This window comes from Heterodontus francisci, chromosome 25 (genome assembly GCF_036365525.1).
Source record: "Heterodontus francisci isolate sHetFra1 chromosome 25, sHetFra1.hap1, whole genome shotgun sequence".
In the NCBI taxonomy this organism is placed as follows: domain Eukaryota; kingdom Metazoa; phylum Chordata; class Chondrichthyes; order Heterodontiformes; family Heterodontidae; genus Heterodontus; species Heterodontus francisci.
The window spans coordinates 64,565,849-64,587,456 of record NC_090395.1 but is presented as its reverse complement, the minus strand read 5'-3'; the positions used below and the strand labels follow the sequence as shown (position 1 = coordinate 64,587,456).

General features: G+C 44.8%; 1 protein-coding gene across 1 annotated transcript in view; it reads right to left on the bottom strand.

Moving 5' to 3' along the window:
* Window positions 1-20,779, bottom strand: part of LOC137383941 (solute carrier family 45 member 3-like) — a 166,085-nt gene extending 145,306 nt beyond the window's left edge. The window contains exon 1 of the mRNA XM_068057364.1: window positions 20,639-20,779. The gene's annotated coding sequence lies outside the window, so the exon portion shown is untranslated. The remainder of the gene's footprint in view (window positions 1-20,638) is intronic.
* Between the last annotated feature and the right edge of the window lie 829 nt (window positions 20,780-21,608).

The window sequence follows — 21,608 nt, the reverse complement described above, 5'->3', positions numbered from 1 at the left end:
GAAAGGCCACAGTCTAAGGCCCTGCAGCTATAGTATACTGAGGGCTGGAACCCCTGTAAAACCCACCAAGCTGTAAGGTTAACTTGAAAGCTATATTGTGAATATAACCTATAATTGTAAGTGTAGTGAGGCATCTCAGCCTGCCACATACTGTACTGAAAGAAATTGAACTGTATTGCACTTTATGTAAGGTCAAATGTTTATTTATTTAGTGATACAGCACCGAAACAGGCCCTTCAGCCCAACGAGTCTGTGCTGACCAACAACCACCCATTTATACTAATCCTACATTAATCCCATATTTCCTACCTCATCCCCATCACCTACCTACACTAGGGGCAATTTACAAAGGCTAATTTACCTATCAACCTGCAAGTCTTTGGCTGTGGGAGGAAACCGGAGCACCCGGAGAAAACCCACGAGGTCACAGGGAGAACTTGCAAACTCCGCACAGGCAGTACCCAGAACTGAACCCGGGTCGCTGGAGTTGTGAGGTTGCGGTGCTAACCACTGCGCCACTGTGCCGGCCACATTTGACCTATTATGTCATGTACTTTTACAAATTTTATGAATAAAGTACATTTTTGGAAAGAAAAGCCAAAAAAAAATTAGGGATGAGTAATAATTGCTAGCCTTGCCAGCGATGCCCACCTCCTGTGAATGAATGAATGAATGAAAAAAAAAATTGGCTGCTGTGCTTTCCTGCCTAAGGTAGCAATTTCCTGTTAAATTCCCTTTCAAGACACCAATGAAAATATCACTGCAGGAGTTCCTCAGGGTGGTATCCTAGGCCCAACCATCGCCAGCCGTTTCCTCAATCACCTTCCCTCCATCATAAGGTCAGAAGTGGTGATATTTGCTGATGATTACACAGTGTTCAGTTCATCCGCAACTACTCAGATATTGAAGCAGTCTGTGCCCGTATGCAGTAAGACCTGGACATTATTCATTCTGAGCTGATAAGTGGCGAGTAACATTTGTGGTACACAAGTGCCAAGCAATGACCATCTCCAACATGATGGTCACCTCCTCCTAACATTCAATGACATTATCATTGCCAAATCCCCCACCATCAACATCCCAGGGGTTACCATTGACTAGAAGCTTAACTGGACTACCCACATAAACACTGTGGTTACAAGTGCAAGTCAGAGTTTGGGTATTCTGCAATGAGTAACTCACCTCCTCACTCTCCAAAGCCTTTCCACCATCTACAAAGAACAAAGAACAAAGAACAGTACAGCACAGGAACAGGCCACTCGACCCTCCAAGCCTGCGCCGATCTTGATGCTTGCCTAAACTAAAATCTTCTGCACTTCCGGGGACCGTATCCCTCTATTCCCATCCTATTCATGTATTTGTCAAGATGCCTCTTAAACGTCGCTATCGTACCTGCTTCCACCACCTCCCCCAGCAGCAAGTTCCAGGCACTCACCACCCTCTGTGTAAAGAACTTGCCTCGCACATCCCCTCTAAACTTTGCCCCTCGCACCTTCAACCTATGTCCCCTAGTAACTGACTCTTTCTCCCTGGGAAAAAGCTTCAGACTATCCACTCTGTCCATGCCGCTCATAATTTCGTAAACCTCTATCATGTCGCCCCTCCACCTCCATCGTTCCAGTGAAAACAATCCGAGTTTATCCGACCTTTCCTCATAGCTAATGCCCTCCAAACCAGGCAACATCCTGGTAAACCTCGTCTGTACCCTCTCCAAAGCCTCCACGTCCTTCTGGTAGTGTGGCGACCAGAATTGCACGCAATATTCTAAGTGTGGCCTAACTAAAGTTCTGTACAGCTGCAGCATGACTTGCCAATTTTTATACTCTATGCCCTGACCGATGAAGGCAAGCGTGCCGTATGCCTTCTTGACTACCTTATCCATCTGCGTTGCCACTTTCAGTGACCTGTGGAACTGGACGCCCAGATCTCTCTGCCTGTCAATACTCCTAAGGGTTCTGCCATTTACTGTATACCTCCCACCTGCATTAGATCTTCCAAAATGCATTACCTCACATTTGTCCGGATTAAACTCCATCTGCCATTTCTTCGCCCAAGTCTCCAACCGATCTATATCCTGCTGTATCCTCTGACAATCCTCACCACTAGCCGCAACTCCACCAACCTTTGTGTCATCCGCAAACTTACTAATCAGACCAGCTACATTTTCCTCCAAATCATTTATATATAATACAAACAACAAGGGTCCCAGCACTGATCCCTGCGGAACACCACTAGTCACATCCCTCCATTCAGAAAAGCACCCTTCCACTGCTGTCTTCTATGACTGAGCCAGTTCTGTATCCATCTTGCCAGCTCACCTCTGATCCCATGTGACTTCACCTTTTGTACCAGTCTGCCATGAGGGACCTTGTCAAAGGCTTTACTGAAGTCCATATAGATAACATCCACTGCCCTTCCTTCATCAATCATCTTTGTCACTTCCTCAAAAAACTCAATCAAATTAGTGAGACACGACCTCCCCTTCACAAAACCATGCTGTCTCTCGCTATTAAGTTCGTTTGTTTCCAAATGGGAGTAAATCCTGTCCCGAAGAATCCTCTCTAATAATTTCCCTACCACTGACGTAAGGCTCACCGGCCTATAATTTCCTGGATTACCCTTGCTACCCTTCTTAAACAAAGGAACAACATTGGCTATTCTCCAGTCCTCTGGGACCTCACCAGTAGCCAATGAGGATGCAAAAATTTCTGTCAAGGCCCCAGCAATTTTTTCCCTTGCCTCCCTTAGTATTCTGGGGAAGATCCCATCAGGCCCTGGGGACTTATCTCCCTTAATGCTTTGCAAGACGCCCAACACCTCCTCCTTTTTGATAATGAGATGACAGACTATCTACACTCCCTTCCTTAGGCTCATCATCCACCAAGTCCTTCTGTTTGGTGAATACTGATGCAAAGTACTCATTTAGTACCTCGCCCATTTCCTCTGGCTCCACATATAGATTCCCTTCTATGTCCTGAGTGGGCCAACCCTTTCCCTAGTTACCCTCTTGCTCTTTATATACGTATAAAAAGCCTTGGGATTATCCTTAATCCTGTTTGCCAATGACTTTTCATGACCCCTTTTAGCCCTCCTGACTCCTTGCTTAAGTTCCTTCCGACTGTCTTTATATTCCTCAAGGGATTCGTCTGTTCCTAGCCTTCCAGCCCTTACGAATGCTTCCTTTTTCTTTTTGACTAGGCTCACAATATCCCGCGTTATTCAAGGTTCCCGAAACTTGCCAAACTTATCCTTCTTCCTCACAGGAACATGCTGGTCCTGGATTCTAATCAACTGACATTTGAAGGACTCCCACATGTCAGATGTTGATTTACCCTCAAACAGCCGTCCCCAATCTAAATTCTTCAGTTCCTGCCTAATATTGTTATAATTAGCCTTCCCCCAATTTAGCACCTTCACCCGAGGACTACTCTTATCCTTATCCACAAGTACCTTAAAACTTATGGAATTATGGTCACTGTTCCCGAAATGCTCCCCTACTGAAACTTCGACCACCTGGCTGGGCTCATTCCCCAATACCAGGTCCAGTACGGCCCCATCCCTAGTTGGACTATCTACATATTGTTTCAAGAAGCCCTCCTGGATGCTCCTTACAAATTCTGCCCCATCCAAGCCCCTAGCACTAAGTGAGTCCCAGTCAATATAGGGGAAGTTAAAATCACCCACCACTACAACCCTGTTACCTTTACATCTTTCCAAGTTACAGGTCAGGAGTGTGATGGAATACTCTCCACTTGCCTGGATGAGTGCAACTCCAACAACACTCAGGAAGCTCAATACCATCCAGGACAAAGTAGCTCGCTTGATTAACACCCAGTCCATCACTTTAAACGTTCATTCCCTCCACTATTGACGCATTGTGCCTACATTATGCATTATCTACAAGATGCAATGTAGCAGCTCGACAAGGCTTCTTCAATTGCACCTCCAAACTTATGACCCTCTACTGCCTAGAACAATAAGGGCAGCAGATGCATGGGAACACCATCATCCGCAAGTTCCCCTTCAAGCCGCACACCATCCTGACTTGGAATATATCGCTGTTCCTTCACGATCCCTTGGTCAAAATCCTGGAACTGCCTCCCTAACAGCACTGTGGGAGTACATTCACCACATGACTGCAGCGGTTCAAGAAGGCAGCTCACCACCGCCTTCTCAAGGGCAGTTAGTGATTGGTAATAAATGCTGGTCTAGCCAGTGGCACCCTCGTCACATGAATGAATAAAAAATGAAATGCCATTTGGACGCAGGCCAACAGTATTCACTAATGTTGTTTAGGTAAGCTTTTAGTTGATCGTGAGAGTTGGTTAATGATAGATCTAAGCAGGTATTTGTATTTGAAGAGCTAACCAGCTGGATGAAAGCTTCAGTAGAAAGAAAGTTTAGCATAGGACGAATCGATTCTTGCAGTTATAACTCCGATTGCTGATCAGGAGAGTGGTACGTTAAGATGTAAATGACTAAATTCTGCAATGCTATTTCTGATTGGTTGGTCATTCGTACTTTCGATGACATCGAATACGAAAACCAAAATACCATCTCATCTTCTTTAGTCAGTTTTTTGCTGACTGATGAGACCAACTTTTGCTCAGAATAGTCATCTACAGTGAACAATGGATTCCCGATACATTAAGTTGGGGTTCTTCCTCAATGGGTGCTCACATTCAGCATCAGCATTTCAATCAGCCTCATCGTAGGAGGTGCCTTCATAGATGGTTTTATGCCATGATTTCTGTTCTTGATACGTAACTGAAAACAGAATCACCAAGAAATGCTGGATGGCAAAATGTGGCTAAAAACAACCTTCCCTTTCCTTGAGAAATACTTCGGTCGAAGTACTTTGTTAAACTCCAGAAAGCTTGTTGTGGGAGGATAATGCTGGAGCCTATCTTTACTCAGTTTCACATTTATTGTACAGAGTAAAAGGATTACAAACAAGTAGCTCCTCACTCAAACCCTCCATCAGTGTCAGTAAGAGTCTCCTTACAGATGCTCAAGTAAGACCCCAATTAACACCCTCCACCTGCAATTTAATTAAACAACTGATACACAATTAACAGATTAACATACTTGACTCCAGATCTTGTCTGCATGATGCTGACAATCAATGCTTATATTTCTGTTTGGATTTCTGATTTCTCCTCACAGCAAAAGAAAGGAGAAAGCCCTTACATATAATAAACACCTATTTTAAGAACATTTACAATATGTAATAAAGACAAAACTATTTCTCCTGTGCCATTGCTCTTTGTGAGCTGGGCCTACACTCGTCAGAAACAGGACTGTACAAACTACAAATTGGATGTCGTGCTGAAAGTCAGCAGTCATTTCAGAAAGAAAGTTCAACTGAAGCAACAGATATGTCAATGGAGAATAAAGAAAAGAAAGAGAAATAAGGGGTTCTTTTGTGCGACTCCACTGTTGATGCAGATTCTTGCTAGATGTAGATTTGAAGAGGACAAATTTGAAGGGCTATGAGGAAAGGGCAGTTTGGATAGCTCTTTGAAATCATGCACAAGCATGATGGGCCAAATGGCCTCCCTCTGTGCTATAAAATTCAACGATTCTATATATGACTGGATTGGAGCCTGATTCTCTGATCTGAATTTAACACTACCAAGGTTCTGTCCCCTCAGTCAAGCCTCACAAGATCTTATGTATAAATCTGATAGTAAAATATGTTACAATTGTACTTCGGTGAGATAGTATTGTCAATACCATTTGATCAAACCAAGCAATCAGAAAGCCAGCAAGATTATGTTATATTTATATTATATGTACATTATATTTATATATGTACATTATATTTATTCATTCCTCAAGATGCAAAACTTTTATTTAAATCAGTATGATTTACATTAAAGCTTCTCATTATAAAAGTGTTCAACTTCCTTCTCCCAACTCTTTATTTATATGCAGCTTCAAACAACAGTTGCTCTCCTGTTATTTGAGTTATCTCTTTGGAAATTTTTTTTTATATTCACGCATGGGATGTGAGCTTCACCGGTAAGGCCAGCATTTACTCTCTTCTTTTTGGCCTCCTTGTCTCGAGAGACAATGGGTAAGCGCCGAGAGGTGGTCAGTGGTTTGTGGAGCAGCGCCTGGAGTGGCTATAAAGGCCAATACTAGAGTGACAGACTCTTCCACAGGCGCTGCAGATAAAACTGGTTGTCGGGGCTGTTACACAGTTGGCTCTCTCCTTACACTGCTGTCTTTTTTGCTGCCAACTGCTAAGTCTCTTCGACTCGCCAGTCTTTAGCCCCGCCTTTACGGCTGTCCGCCAGCTCTGACGATCACTGGCAACTGACTCCCACGACATGTGGTCAATGTCACAGGACTTCATGTCACGTTTGCAGAAGTCTTTAAAGCGGAGACATGGACAGCCGGTGGGTCTGATACCAGTGGCGAGCTCGCTGTACAATGTGTCCTTGGGGATCCTGCCATCTTCCTTGCGGCTCACATGGCCAAGCCATCTCAAGCGCCACTGGCTCGGCACGGTGTATATGCTGGGGATGTTGGCCGCTTCGAGGACTTCTGGGTTGGAGATACGGTCCTGCCACCTGATGCCAAGGATTCTTCGGAGGCAGCGAAGATGGAATGAATTGAGACGTCGCTCTTGGCTGACATACGTTGTCCAGGCCTCGCTGCCGTAGAGCAAGGTACTGAGGACACAGGCTTGATACACTCGGACTTTTGTATTCTGTGTCAGTGCGCCATTTTCCCACACCCTCTTGGCCAGTCTGGACATAGCAGCGGAAGCCTTTCCCATGTGCTTGTTGATTTCTGCATCGAGAGACAGGTTACTGGCGATAGTTGAGCCTAGGTAGGTGAACTCTTGAACCACTTCCAGAGCATGTTCGCCGATATTGATGGATGGAGCATTTCTGACGTCCTGTCCCATGATGTCCATTTTCTTGAGGCTGATGGTTAGGCCAAATTCGTTGCAGGCAGCCGCAATCCTGTCGATGAGTCTCTGCAGACACTCTTCAGTGTGGGATGTTAATGCAGCATCGTCAGCAAAGAGGAGTTCCCCGATGAGGACTTTCCGTACTTTGGTCTTTGCTGTAAGACGGGAAAGGTTGAACAACCTGCCATCTGATCTTGTGTGGACGAAAATTCCTTCTTCTGAAGACTTGAACGCATGTGAGAGCAGCAGGGAGAAGATAATCCCAAACAGTGTAGGTGCGGGAACATAGCCCTGTTTCACGCCACTCAGGATAGGAAAGGGCTCTGATGAGGCACCACTATGCTGAATTGTGCCTTTCATATTGTCATGAAATGAGGTGATGATACTTAGTAGCTTTGGTAGCCATCCAATCTTTGCTAGTAGTCTGAAGAGACCACGTCTGCTGACGAGGTCAAAGGTTTTGGTGAGATCTATGTAAGCAACATAGAGGGGCATCTGTTGTTCGTGGCATTTCTCCTGTAGCTGGCGAAGGGAGAACAGCATGTCAATGGTGGATCTCTCTGCTCGAAATCCGCACTGTGCCTCAGTGTAGACACGCTCAGCCAGCTTCTGGAGTCTGTTTAAAACGACTCGAGTGGAGACTTTCCTCACTGTGCTGAGCAGGGAGATTCCATGGTAATTGTTGCAGTCACCGTGGTCACCCTTGTTCTTATAGAGGGTGATGACATTGGCATCGTGCATGTCCTGCGATACTGCTCCCTCATCCCAGCACAGGCAAAGCACAAGAAAGCACCTAGCGAGTTAATATCCATAGCACTTAAAGTAGCCAGAAGCGCTGCACAAAGAACAGCCAGGCGCTGCGCAAATGACTACTGGCAACACCTATGCAGTTGTATTCAGCTGGCCTCTAACACCGGAAACATCAGAAGAATGTATGATGGCATTAAGAGAGCTTTTGGGCCAACCATCAACAAGATCACCCCCCGCAAGTCTAAATCAGAGGAAACGATCACTGACCAACACAAGCAAATGGACCGCTGGGTGGAACACTACCTAGAACTGTACTCCAGGGAAAATGTTGTCGCTGATACCGCCCTCAACGCAGCCCAGCCTCTGCCAGTCAGGGATGAGCTGGACGAACAGTCAACAAAATCGGAACTCAGTGATGCCATTGATTCTCTAGCCAGCGGAAAAGCCCCTGGAAAGGACGGCATTACCCCTGAAATAATCAAGAGTGCCAAGCCTGCTATATTCTCAGCACTCCAGCATTTACTACCCACCTGTAATTACCCTTGAGAAGGTGGTGGTGAGCCTCCTTCTTTAATACAGCTGAATTCATTTCTGTGGGTCTGGAGTTACATGTAGGCTAGACCAGGTAAGGACAGCAGATTTCCTTCCCTAAAGGATATTAGGGAGCTTGATGGGTTTTTAAAGTCAATCCAGTAGTTTTCATGGTCACCATTATTGATACTAACTCTTTAATATAAGACATCTTTTAGTTAAATTAATTGAATTTAAGCTCCCTAGCTCCGATAATGGGATTTGAACATGTTTGCATACCATTGGTGCTGGCCTCTAAATTACTAGTCCAGTAATATAACCACTATGGTGCCATATCCTATACTACTGACGAGCATCAGCCCATCAGCTTTGTGAACAATTTCCTCTCCCAGCACACTCATACACTGATGGTAATTTTCTTTGGCCGAGGTGTAATGTTGGCCGATGTTGAATTGACGCCCATTATTAACCCAGCCTGACTTTCTCCGCTACTGACATCAATGAAAAAGAGAATTGTGCATGATGCATAACGGGCGAGTAATTTGGTATCACCCATTTTAGACCAACCCTCTAAGTTACATTACCGCAGCACTACCCCCCACCGCCCCCCACTGACTCACTCACTGAAACACTTTGATAAGTGCACAAAATATCCAGATAACAAATCCCTCGACAGAACACCAAGCTGAAGACAGGCTGGTTGCCTGGTCTGCCTAATCCTGTATTGCATTATAGAGACATAACAAAATGCAGGTATCATCAAATAAGCTAATTATGTTAATGTGCTTGGCACATAGGAATTGAAATAACAGAGGGACACGATGTACTGTTTTCCACATCCTCATTATCACAAAGATTACATGGAAAAGCTTACAGACCTAGGCACAACTGTTTCTTATTTTAGAATTTTAATTCAATGGAGTTTCAGGAAACACATTATTCTGCTAGAACAGCAGCTATGAAATCATTAACAGCATTTCACAATTTGCAGTTTTATTTAATTCAAATGTTCCATTTTAATGTAAAGCATTCCACGTTAGTATTTGGTGAAAATTAGTAAGCGTGCTTGAAGAACAAAAGAAACCAAACAGACAGACCATGAAATCAGGAGAGGCAAATAGTTCCTTCCTTCAGCCCAATAGGTGCTTTGTTCCATTTTTCATTTCTGATCTTTGAATGTTTTAAAAACTGCAGTTGGCAAAATTCTCACTAAGTTAGGCTAGTGTGTGGCAATTTTCCAAATATTTTGTTTCCATGAGGATTTATTTACATGAATTTGGAAGCAAAGGGCTGGATTTTTAACATTCCAACCTGTTGGTACCGGGGCAGCCTGGCAGCACATGGGAGCCCAAAGGTTTCAGCAGTGCATTTGTCAGTGGCTTCTTAACCCAGCTGACAAATTAGTGTGTGCAGGCATGATGATAACCTTTATTAGTCTATTTCAGCTCAACTATTTAAAAGGGCCCTGCAAGAATCATACTTGAAGCATTGTTGAGGACTTTAGACAGAGCCAGAACCTGAAGCAATGGAGACACAACATAGCAAGGCCTCTCTGGAGATGATGCTATGGGCTGTAAGGGCCCTCAGGGAGATTCTGTTCCCTGCAGATGGGAAGAAGGAGCCAGCCACAGAGAACAAGGCAGCGTGGTTGGAAATCACTGAGGAGGTGAGCAGTGGGGATGTGGTGCCACATTTCTGAATACAGTGCTGGAAGAGGTTTAACGATCTAATCAGGCCAAGGAAGGTAAGAGGCATAGCATATTCAAGTACATCCTGATGTGCATCTAACCCCACCCCCTCCACCCTCCCACTCTGCCTTCCCAAGCCTTATCCCTCAGATTACTCCTCATACTAACATATCTTGCAAGTGCACCCATCCCTCTCTGTCTAGTCACCTTCTCATGTCCCCATTTGACTGTCTTAATGCAACGTCACAACACCTCTCACAGTGACCCTCCACAAAAGTTGTCTTTCCATCCTCTCAATGCATTGCATTACTTAAGTACACTCACAGGTCTCTTCTTTCCCTCTTTGTAGGAGAAGTGCGCACAGAACAGCTGGGAGAAGCAGAGGAGGTGGTCCTGCAGCCATTTCCATTTGACAACTGCAGACGAGGAGTCGCTGGAGATAAGCCGAGTCTCTGCATGTCTGACCAATGGAGTTGAGGAGATGGGAGTTTCCCAGCTACCTGGTGACAGAATTAACTATCACACAGCCACATGGCATACAACATTCACATGTCAGCAGCCACTGAAAAATGAGAATGTGCACAATGAAAACTTAACATCGTCTTACGTTGACAGTTCTAATTCATGTCTTTCATTTCCACAGGCCCCTAAAGCATCCCACAGCAGCTGGTGTAGGAGGACAACAAAGATTCCTCAGAGGAGGTCACTCACTCTGAGGATGCACCATCACAGGACTCATGGAGATCATCCACATACACCTTGGTAAGACTGCCAGGACAGGTAGTTGGATAGCCACATGGTGTCTCACACATCAGAAGAGAGCAGGAGCAGGTGGTTGAGGCAGGGACGGCAGTGGAGAGTCCACATCAGAGGGCGGAGGAACCTTCAAGCTCTGCTCAGCTGGACACAGATGCTGAGCCTCGGGCGCCTGTCAATGAAAAGGACAAAGGGGGTTTCCTGCGCGCTGCAGATCGCGCTGAGGTTAAAGGCAGAAGGCAAAGGGATCCTGCAGGATTCCCAAGACACCGGCAATTTTCACTCTTCTAATCTGCAAACACACTCACCTCGTCAGGTTAAAATTCCCCCAAAGTCTCTAACAGGACTTCCTACTTGGGAAATGCCCAAAGGGAAAAGTAGCTTGCCAATGGGAGAACTGGAATTCAAATTGGAAACCTGATTTTTCTTAATCCTCTAAACAACAACAACAACTTGCATTTATATAGCACCTTTAACACAATAAAATATCCCAAGGTGATTCACAGGAGCATAATCAGACAAAAATTAACATTGAACCAAAGAAGGAGATATTAGAGGACAGGTGGCCAATTGCTTAATCAAACAGATAAATTTTAAGGAACGTCTTTCAGGAGGAAAGAGGTGGAGAGGCAGTGAGGTTAAGTGAGGGAATTCCACAGCATAGGGCCGAGTCAGCTGAAGACCAAGTGGCTGTTCCAGAAGAGGCCAAATTTGGAGGAACGCTTAGTTCTCAGAACTTGACCCCCCCCCCCCCTCACTGTTGAGTTTCATTGGCAAATCATTTCATGGAGCAACTCAGGCGAGTGGACAACTCTCTTTCAGAGAGGAGGAATAACTAGCAGGACCTACTTGTCCCACAGAAATACAAAGCCCATCAGTTGAGATACCAGAACTTTTGCTTTGGGAAAAATGCTTAGCTAATACTGGGCCATGATCCTGAGTTAGGGACAAAATATAGCACAAAAAGGTAAAACATTTTGGAACGGGAGAGGCCATTTATCCCCAAAAAAGGCCATCTCTTTCTGATTGGTTTCAACCCCACTTATCTTCCTACTCACCATTCCTCTTAGTCCATTCCCTCTCCAGAAAAGCATATAGAATCATAGGGCTGAATTGGCGGCCTGCAAATGTCGCGGAGCCCCTGCAATCTTCTCATTTAAATAGCCAGGGCAGGCCACCCTCCTCCCCACACCCACACCGATCACATTAAGGGGGCTGGTTGTCCGTCCCCAGCAGTGGTGTCAGCTGCCTGTGCGCAGGTGCTGACGATATTTTTAAAGGGCTTTGAGCGCTACTGGTAAATTTAAATATTTAAAGATACATTGAATTAAATTAAATGAAGACATTTCTTCTGCCCCTCTCCCACCCCCCAATTACAATTAAATATATTCTTTACCCACCCCCCCCCCCAAAAACACTTGCCTTGTCCATCTGACCTGACCCCCGACAAACAGCATGAACTTTACACTTCAACCCTTCCCAACATCCCCTGCACCCATGATGTTACTTTGACCCCGTTCCCCCGCCCCCCGCACCGGGAAACCTACCTCCTCCCCTCTCCCCACCAGTGTGGCACTTCGTTTCCCTGGACGGGGATCTGAAGGCGCGGGAGTTTTGGCCACTGGGCCAAAGATCGCAGCAGGACATCAGGCGACGGCATAAGTATCATTTATTCATTCATTTTAATTTATTTATATATTCAAATGGAGGTCCCATCGTCGAGCAGCGGGGGAGACCGCCACAAGGCCTCGCCACCGCCTGCAGTATTGGGCCGGGCCCTCCTGGAGTCGGGGTGCATGGCGGCCCTCTTCCAGAGGCATCTTCACGCACCCCCCCCGCCATGGAACCCAACACCAGGTGGAGAACAAAATCCAGCCCGTAGAATGTTTAAGGTACAGAAGGAGGCCATTCAGCCCGTCATGTCTGTGCCAGCTCTCTGCAAAAAGCAACTCAGCTTGTGCCACTCTCCTGCCCTTTCCCCATAGCCCTGCAAATTTTCTCTCTTCAGATGCTTATCCAATTCCCTTTTGAAAGCCTTGATTGAATCTGCCTCCACCACACTCTCAGGCAATGCAATCCAGAATAATGACTCGCTGCGTAAAAAAAGGTTTTTCATCATGTCGCCAATGGTTCTTTTGCCAATCACCTTAAATTGGTGTCCTCCGGTTCTTGACCCTTTTGCCAATGGGAAGTTTCTCTCTATCTACTCTGTCTAGATCCCTCATGATTCTGAACACCTCTATCAAATCTCCTCTCAACTATCTCTTCTCTAAGGAGAACAACCCCAGCTTCTCTAATATATGAAATGGCAGATGGAGTTTAATCTGGACAAATGTGAGGTAATGCATTTTGGAAGGTCTAATGCAGGTGGGAGGTATACAGTAAATGGCAGAACCCTTAGGAGTATTGACAGGCAGAGAGATCTGGGTGTACAGGTCCACAGGCCACTGAAAGTGGCAACGCAGGCGGATAAGGTAGTCAAGAAGGCATACAGCATGCCTGCCTTCATGTTTAGTTTAGTTTAGAGATACAGCACTGAAACAGGCCCTTCGGCCCACTGAGTCTGTGCCGACCATCAACCACCCATTTATACTAATCCAACACTAATTCCATATTCCTACCACATCCCCACCTGTCCCTATATTTCCCTACCACCTACCTACCTATACTAGGAGCAATTTACAATGGCCAATTAACCTATCAACCTGCAAGTCTTTGGCATGTGGGAGGAAACCGGAGCACCCGGAGGAAACCCACGCAGACACAGGGAGAACTTGCAAACTCCACACAGGCAGTACCCAGAATTGAACCCGGGTCGCTGGAGCTGTGAGGCTGCGGTGCTAACCACTGCGCCACTGTGCTGCTCGGTCGGGGTATAGAGTATAAAAATTGGCAAGTCATGTTGCAGCTGTACAGAACCTTAGTTAGGCCACACTTAGAATATTGCGTGCAATTCTGGTCACCACACTACCAGAAGGACGTGGAGGCTTTGGAGAGGGTACAAAGGAGGTTTACCAGGATGTTGCCTGGTCTGGAGGGCATTAGCTATGAGGAGAGGTTGGAAAAACTCGGATTGTTTTCACTGGAACGACGGAGATGGAGGGTCGACATGATAGAGGTTTACAAAGTTATGAGCGGCATGGACAGAGTGGATAGTCAGAAGCTTTTTCCCAGGGTGGAAGAGTCAGTTACTAGGGGACATAGGTGTAAGGTGTGAGGGGCAAAGTTTAGAGGGGATGTGCGAGGCAAGTTTTTTTACACAGAGGGTGGTGAGTGCCTGGTACTTGCTGCCAGGGGAGATGGTGGAAGCAGGTACGATAGCGACGTTTAAGAGACATCTTGACAAATATATGAATAGGAAGGGAATAGAGGGATATGGGCCCCGGAAGTGCAGAAGGTGTTAGTTTAGGCAGGCATCAAGATCGGCGCAGGCTTGGAGGGCCGAATGGCCTGTTCCTGTGCTGTACCTTTCTTTGTTCTTTTGTTCTTTATATCCACATAACAGAAGTCCCTCATAGCTGGAGCTATTCTCGTAAATCTTTTCTGCACCCTCTCTTATTACTTCATGTCCTTCCCAATGTGCGGTGCCCAGAATTACTCCAGTTGAGGCCAAACCAGTACTTTGTAAAGGTTCATCATAACTTCCTTGCTTTTGTACTCTGTGCCTCTGTTTATGAAACCCAGGAACCCGTATGGCTTTTTAACCTTCTCAACCTTCCCTCCTACCTTAAATGATTTGTACACATATACCCCCAGGTCTCTCAGTTCCTGCAGCCCCTTTCGAATTGTACCTTTTATTTTCTATTGCCTCTCCTCATTTTTCCCACCAAAATGTATCACTTCACACATTAAATTTCATCTGCCATGTGCACGCCCTTCCACCAGCCTCTGTTCATATTTGCTTGAAGTTGATCACTATTCTCTTCACAGTTCACAATACTTCCAAGTTTTGTGTCATCTGCAAATTTTGAAATTGTGCTCCGTCCACCCAAGTCTAGGTCATCAATATATATCAACAGAAGCAGTGGTCTCAACACCAACCCCTGGGGAACACCACTGTACACTTTTCTCCAGTCCATAAAACAACTGTTCACCACTATGCTGTTTCCTGTCACTCAGCCAACTTCATATCCATGCTGCTACTTTCCCTTTTAATCCTTGGGCTTCAACTTTACTGGCAAGCCTATTATATGGCACTTTATCAAATACCTTTTGGAAGTCCATATCCACCACATCAATCACATTACCTTCATTAACCCTCTCTGTTACCTCATCAAAAAACTCAATCAAGTTAGATAAACACAATTTGACTTTAACAAATCCATGCTGGATTTCCTAAATTAATTTATACATGTCCAAGTGACTGTTAATTTTGTCCGCATTATCGTTTCTAAAAGCTTTCCCACAACTGAGGTTAAACTGACTGGCCTGTATTTGCTGGGTTTATCCTTACACCCTTACTTTGAACAAGGGTGTAACATTTGCAATTCTCCAGTCCTCTGGCACCACCCCTCTGTCTCAGGAAGATTGGAAGATTATGGCCATTACCTCCACAACTTCCATGCTTACTTCCCTCAGTATCCTTAGGGCGGCACAGTGGCGCAGTGGTTAGCACCGCAGCCTCACAGCTCCAGGGACCAGGGTTCAATTCTGGGTACTGCCTGTGCGGAGTTCTCCCTGTGACCATGTGGGTTTTCGTCGGGTGCTCCAGTTTCCCCCCATAGCCAAAGACTTGCAGGTGATAGGTAAATTGGCCATTCTAAGTTGCCCCTAGTGTAGGTAGGTGATAGGGAATATGGGATTACTGTCGGGTTAGTATAAATGGGTGGTTCTTGGTTGGCACAGACTCGGGTGGCCGAAGGGCCTGTTTCAGTGCTGTATCTCTAAATAAAATCTCATCCAATCCTGGTGATTTATTAACTTTAAACACAACCTTTCTAATACCTCCTCTTTATCAATTTTTAGCCCATCCAGTATCTCAACTACCTCCTGTTTCACTATGACTTTGGCAGCATCTTCTTCCTTGGTAAAGTAGATGCAAAGTACTCATTTAATACCTCAGCCATGCCCTCTGCCTCTATGTGATTCCCCTTTTGGTCCATAATCATCTTCACCCCTCCTCTTACTACCCTTCTACTATTGATCTGCCCATATAAAACTTTATGATTTCCTTTTATGTTAGCCACCAATCTCTTCTCATACTCTGTCTTTGCCTCTCTTATTTCTTTTTTCATTTCCCTTTTGATATTCAGCCTGGTTCTCACTTGTATTATTAACTTGACATCTGACATACGCATCCTTTTTCTGCTTCATTTTACTCTCTATCTCTTTCGTCAACTTGCCTGTTGGACATAGCGCCTTCACTACTTCATAGAGTCATAGAATCATTTACAGCATAGAAGGAGGCCATTCAGCTGATCAGATCCATACTGCCTCTCCATGGAGCTATGCTGTCAGTCCCATTCCCTGGCTCAATCCCCGTAGCCCTGCAAGTCTATTTCTCTTAAGTGGCCATCCAATTTCCTCTTGAAGTCAGTGATTATCTCCACTTCTACCAACTTTGTGGGCAGCGAGTCCAAGTTCATTACCACCCGCTGTGTAAAAAAGTGCTTCCTCACATTCCCGCTGCATCTTTTGCCCAAAACCTTCAATCTGTGTCTGCTAGTTCTTGTACCATTTGTTAATGGGAACAGCTTTTCCTTGTCTAACTTATTTAAGCCTATCATAATCTTGTACACTTCTATTAAATCTCCTCTCAATCTCCTTTGTTCTAAGAAGCACAACTCCAGCTTTTCCAATCTAACCTTGTAACTAAAATCCCCCATCCCCCGGAGCCATTCTGGTAAATCTCCTCTGCACCCTCTCAAGGAGCCTCACATCCTTCCTGAAGTGTGGTGACCAGAACTGCTTGCAATATTCTAGTTGGGGCCTAACCAGAGCTTTATAAAGGTTCAGCATAACTTCCCTGCTTTTGTACTCAATGTCTCTACTTATGAATCCCAAGATCCCATATGCTTTACCAACCACTCTCTCAATATTTCCTGCCACCTTCAAAGATCGATGCACATGCACCCCCAGGTCCCTCTGTTCCTGCACACTCTTTAAAACTGTGCCATTAAGTACATATTGCCTCTCCCCATTCCTTCTGCCAAAATGCATCACGTCACATTTGTCAGTATTAAATACCATCTGCCATCTCTCTGCCCATTCTGCTAGCCTATCTATGTCCTGTTGCAGGTGGTTCATATCTTCAAAATGTCATCAAGTGCTTCACAGCCAATCACAAACGCAATCACATCAGCCAAATGTATATCCACTAAACATATTTATGCTGTTCACTTCAAATTATTACTCTTGGTGTATAAAACTTCCCTTCTTACTTCTCATATTTAATCTGTGTGCCCAATGCATGAACACTTTGTCCTTGTGAACAATTTTACTGGATCAGCGTTGACGTTTTCAAGATTATGTAGGGATTGACCACTATGTGGTTTCTTTTCAAAGGCGTTAGGCACCTTAACCCTACATCAAAACTTAGATTCTTAATATCTGAACCATCTTGGTTGGCAGCCTCCATATCCACTACCTTTGTGTGATCAGAACAGCATTTACGTTGAGGTCTGACTGACACCTTACAACATAGTTTGCGGAATCTTACGAATATTGTTTTTAAACGTGGGCTGAGTCCAATTCCAGGTCACAACCCCGATGGTGTCTGAGGCCCCGCCCGCTTGCTGACTAACCAACCAAGAGGTCGCTCCGTGTTTGCCGTCCAATTAAAGACGGCAGGCGGGCTGCGCAGGTGGGAAGGCCAATGAAAGCACCCGATAGCTGATAGCCCCACCCGGTAAAGTGGGCGCTGCCACTGTAAGCGGGAGACCACAAGGGTGCCTCAAGATGGAGCCACTCTCTGACAACTTCTAAATTTTTGAAAATAAAGTTTGGCCACAGCTGACAGGCCATCATTATGGAGGGGAAGACCCTCCACCGGATGGCCTGCAGCCGCAGCTATGGTCCTCTGGCACTTGCAGCTTTGGGGGGTGGAGGTGGAATTAAAGGAGGCCTCGCTGACCCCCTGACCTGCTGCTGGGAGGCCACCTCCAGGCGCCTGCCGGGCTTCGACCTCAGTGGGGGAGGGGGGACATCCGCTGTCTGGTAGATCCTGGCAGCATCACCAATTTGCCCTCAAGTGGGCACGTAATTGATCCTAACTGGCTACCCGTCCTGCTGAGCAAGTAGCCAGTGGTGGTCTGACCTCACCTCCGGCAAGATCACTCAGAGGTGCGAATGTGTCGGGTAGACGACCCAGCGAGCAACTTTCAGAAATTCCCCACCGTCTTCCCTCCATAGCTGCCTCTGCACCTATCTGTTGATAAGATTCCACCCATTGACTTCAATGAGGTTCAACAGAGGAAAAGCATAAAACAAAAAGGACGAGTCATAAATAATCCCCATTAAAGACCAGAAAAATCAAAACAGATTTTTCCATCAAAGCTCAATCTCAAATATTGGCATTTTGTGCAGTGGAGATAGTGGAGTGTCCTCTCCCCGTCACAGGCTGTTTCTACACCAGCTGCTAGTTTGATCTTCTAATTGCCATAGTATATTAGCTTCAATAATATTCATGCCAATATTACATTGCATTTACTTTTTAACAAGCTATCTTTATAAGTAGATAAAATAACTCCCCAAAGGCTCAGTGAGTGTTTCCAGTACCTGAGCCATACAGTCCAGGGAGATCCCAGGTTTGAGCTTCAGTCTGTGCTGATTACAACGATGGCACAGACATAAAGATGGGAGAAAACAAAAAGTGAAGCTGTCAGCTGTATTTTCGAAAGGAAATATGAAAAAGTCAAGGATGAGTAAAGGCTAATGTGCTCAATCCTTAACAAATTACTTTTGGCTGTATTCTTCTGAGCAATTATCTGGGGTTGTTTATTAATTCAAATCATCACCCATCAAGTTAGTATTAACTGAACTGAAAAATAATCATGACATCAAGCTTGCATGATGTTCTACGTCAGTGAAGAAACCTATAACATGCTGGACTGAAAATGTTAATATCTGTAATAGAAGAGGAGTCATGCAGAGAAAACTGGCAGCTACTGCTTTTTTATCAAGCGCTATTCTTGGTTCTTGACCTACAGGCAACAGTTAGACATCGCAACTGTATACATAAACTTCAAAATGGGTGGGACGGTTCCATGCATTGCAGTTGAAGGCAAGTTTGCAGTTGAATGGGAAGAGTTTAGTTCTGCGGGATTAGAACTGTAGCATTGTTTACCACATGTATCTTTGAGGAGAACTAACTCATTATGTAACTTTGGCTATTGCTTTATCTTGGATCTAGAACAGCAGCTCTCTCTCAACTTGGTTCAGCTAGAAGGTTGTGAGTTCAAGCCCCACTCCAGGACTTAAGTACACAGTCTAAACTGACCTCCCAGTGCAGTACTGAGGGAGTGCTACATTGTCAGAGGAATGATCCTTCAGATAATATGTTAAGCTGAGAGCCCCGTTACCTTGAGTTGATGGTGGTGATCGTGTGGCACTATTCAAAGAAGAATGTTTTTTCTTGGGCAACATTCCTTCTTCAACCAAAGCCAACATTAACCAGACATTTATGTTACAGCTGTTTGTAACATCTTTCTGCCTGCAAAATCACTGCTGTCTTTGTCCACATGTTAACAGTCACTGCACTTCAAAGTAATTCACTCCATCTGAAGCGCTTTTGAGAGAGTTCTGAGGTATGATAAGATGCTTTGTGAATGCAAGTCTTCCAATTTTTAATAAAATTTACATTGCCTGAAGCATGTTGGTAATAGTGCAATATTCATATTGCTTTAGTGAACACAGACCGGGAAACCTAACAGAAGTTAGTCATCACTACTGACAATGCATGATTTATCTGAGAAGGATTTCTGTTACTATGTAATTAGTATGAAATTCAGTATTCTTAAATATATCATTCAAGACACTTAACAAATAAGGCCATTGATATTATCTGCTGCCGTGTAGCAGGAACAGATGTCAATACATCAACTGGTGAGCTTCCAGCAAAGAAAACCTCTATGACTTCCTTGATAGTAAAACTGCTGTGGTAAATGAGCATCCCTTGCCTCGACTATCACCCCCACCCCCACCAAGGTACACACTCAGACAGCTTTGTAATCCACACAGTTTGTATCAATATTTGCACCACACAAGTGCTAGGTAAGAGTCATCTCCAGCAAGAGAGAATCTAACCATCTCCGCTTGACATTCAAAAACATTACAATCGTTGAATCCCCCACCATCAGCATCCTGGGAGTTACCATTAACCAGAAACTTAACTGCACCAGCCACATAAAGTACTGTGGCTACAAGAGCAGGTCAGAGGCTGGGAATTCTGTGGGGAGTAACCCGCCTCCTAAATCCTCAAAGCCTGTCCACCATCTACAAGTCAGGAGTATGATGGAATACTCTCTACTTGCCTGGAAGAGTGCAGCTCTAAGAACACAGAAGAAGTTGACACCATTCAGGACAAAGCAACCCACTTAATTGGCACCCCATCCATCACCTTAAGCATTCACTCCCTTCAGCACTGGTTCACAGTGGCAGCAGTGTGTACCATCTACAAGATGCATTGCAGCAATGCACCAAGGCTCCTTCGACAGCACCTTCCAAAGCCACAATCTCTACCACCTCGAATAGGGGTTGGCAACCTTTTGTACCTGAAGAGACTTTTAAAAAATTTCGAATAGATTAAAAACTACTGGCAGCCGCAAGACGAAAAAAAAACTAAAAAACTAACAGCACTGTGGGTGTACCGACACCACACAGGCCGAGTGGTTCAAGAAGATGGTTCACTACCACCTTCTCAAGTGCAATTAGGAATGACGATAAATGCTGGCCATGCCAAGGATGGTCACAGCCCATGAACGAATATAACAACTAGAAATATCCATGCTACTATTTAACAAAAAAAGCAAAAAAATTGTAATTTACATACCATGACATGAATACTTTAGCCCAAGACTATTTACGAAGGTTTTTTGCAATAGAAAGTAGCTAGCAAAGCAACGTACATATGAAGCCGCGGAAAGATAAAGATAGTCATGCTGTCTTCAAGGTGGTTCTAGTTCTGCTTCTTCTCCCCAGCCAGCACTGAGCTAAAAGGTTCTTCTACCTCAAAGCTGTGCAGTAAAGGAGTTTGGAATGTGGTTTCTGTGATAGGTTAACGGCTGCAGATTGCAGTGTCAAATGAGGCATAAACAATTTGCTGGAAGTTTATGCAGAAATCTGTAACGTCATCATGAGTTTGACCCATGTTTTACTGCTGTTCTCCATAGCATCACCAAACTATGAGAACCTAGATGACAGCAGAATTGTTGCAGGATAGGAATTTCTTGACAGCAAAGAGTTACATCGAATGTATAGCACAGAAACAGGCTCAACTGATACACGCTGGTGTTTATACTCCACATGAGCCTTATCCCACCTGCCTTCATCTAACTGTATTAGCATAATCTTTTACTCCTTTCTCTTCATGCACTTATCCAGCCTTTCCTTAAAGGTATCATGATATATATTCACCTCAACCACTCCTTGTGGTATCACATTCCACATTCTAACCACTCTCAGGCTAAAGACCTTCCACCTGAATTCCCTATTAGATATATAAGTGACTATGGCCTCCAGTTTTGGTCATCCACACAAGTGGAAATATCTTCTCTATGTCTCATGTATCAAACCCTTACAAAACCTTAAAGATCTCTATTCAGTCATCCCTCAGTGGTCTCCGTTCTAGAGAAAAGAGCCCCAGCCTGTTCAATGTTTCCTGATGGGTATAACCTCTCAGTTTTGATATCACTCTTGTCAATCTTTTTAGCACCTTCTCCAGTGCTTCTATACCCTTTTAAAATATAGAAATAAGGAAAGGAAAGACTTGCATTATATAGCACTTTCCACGACCGCTGGAC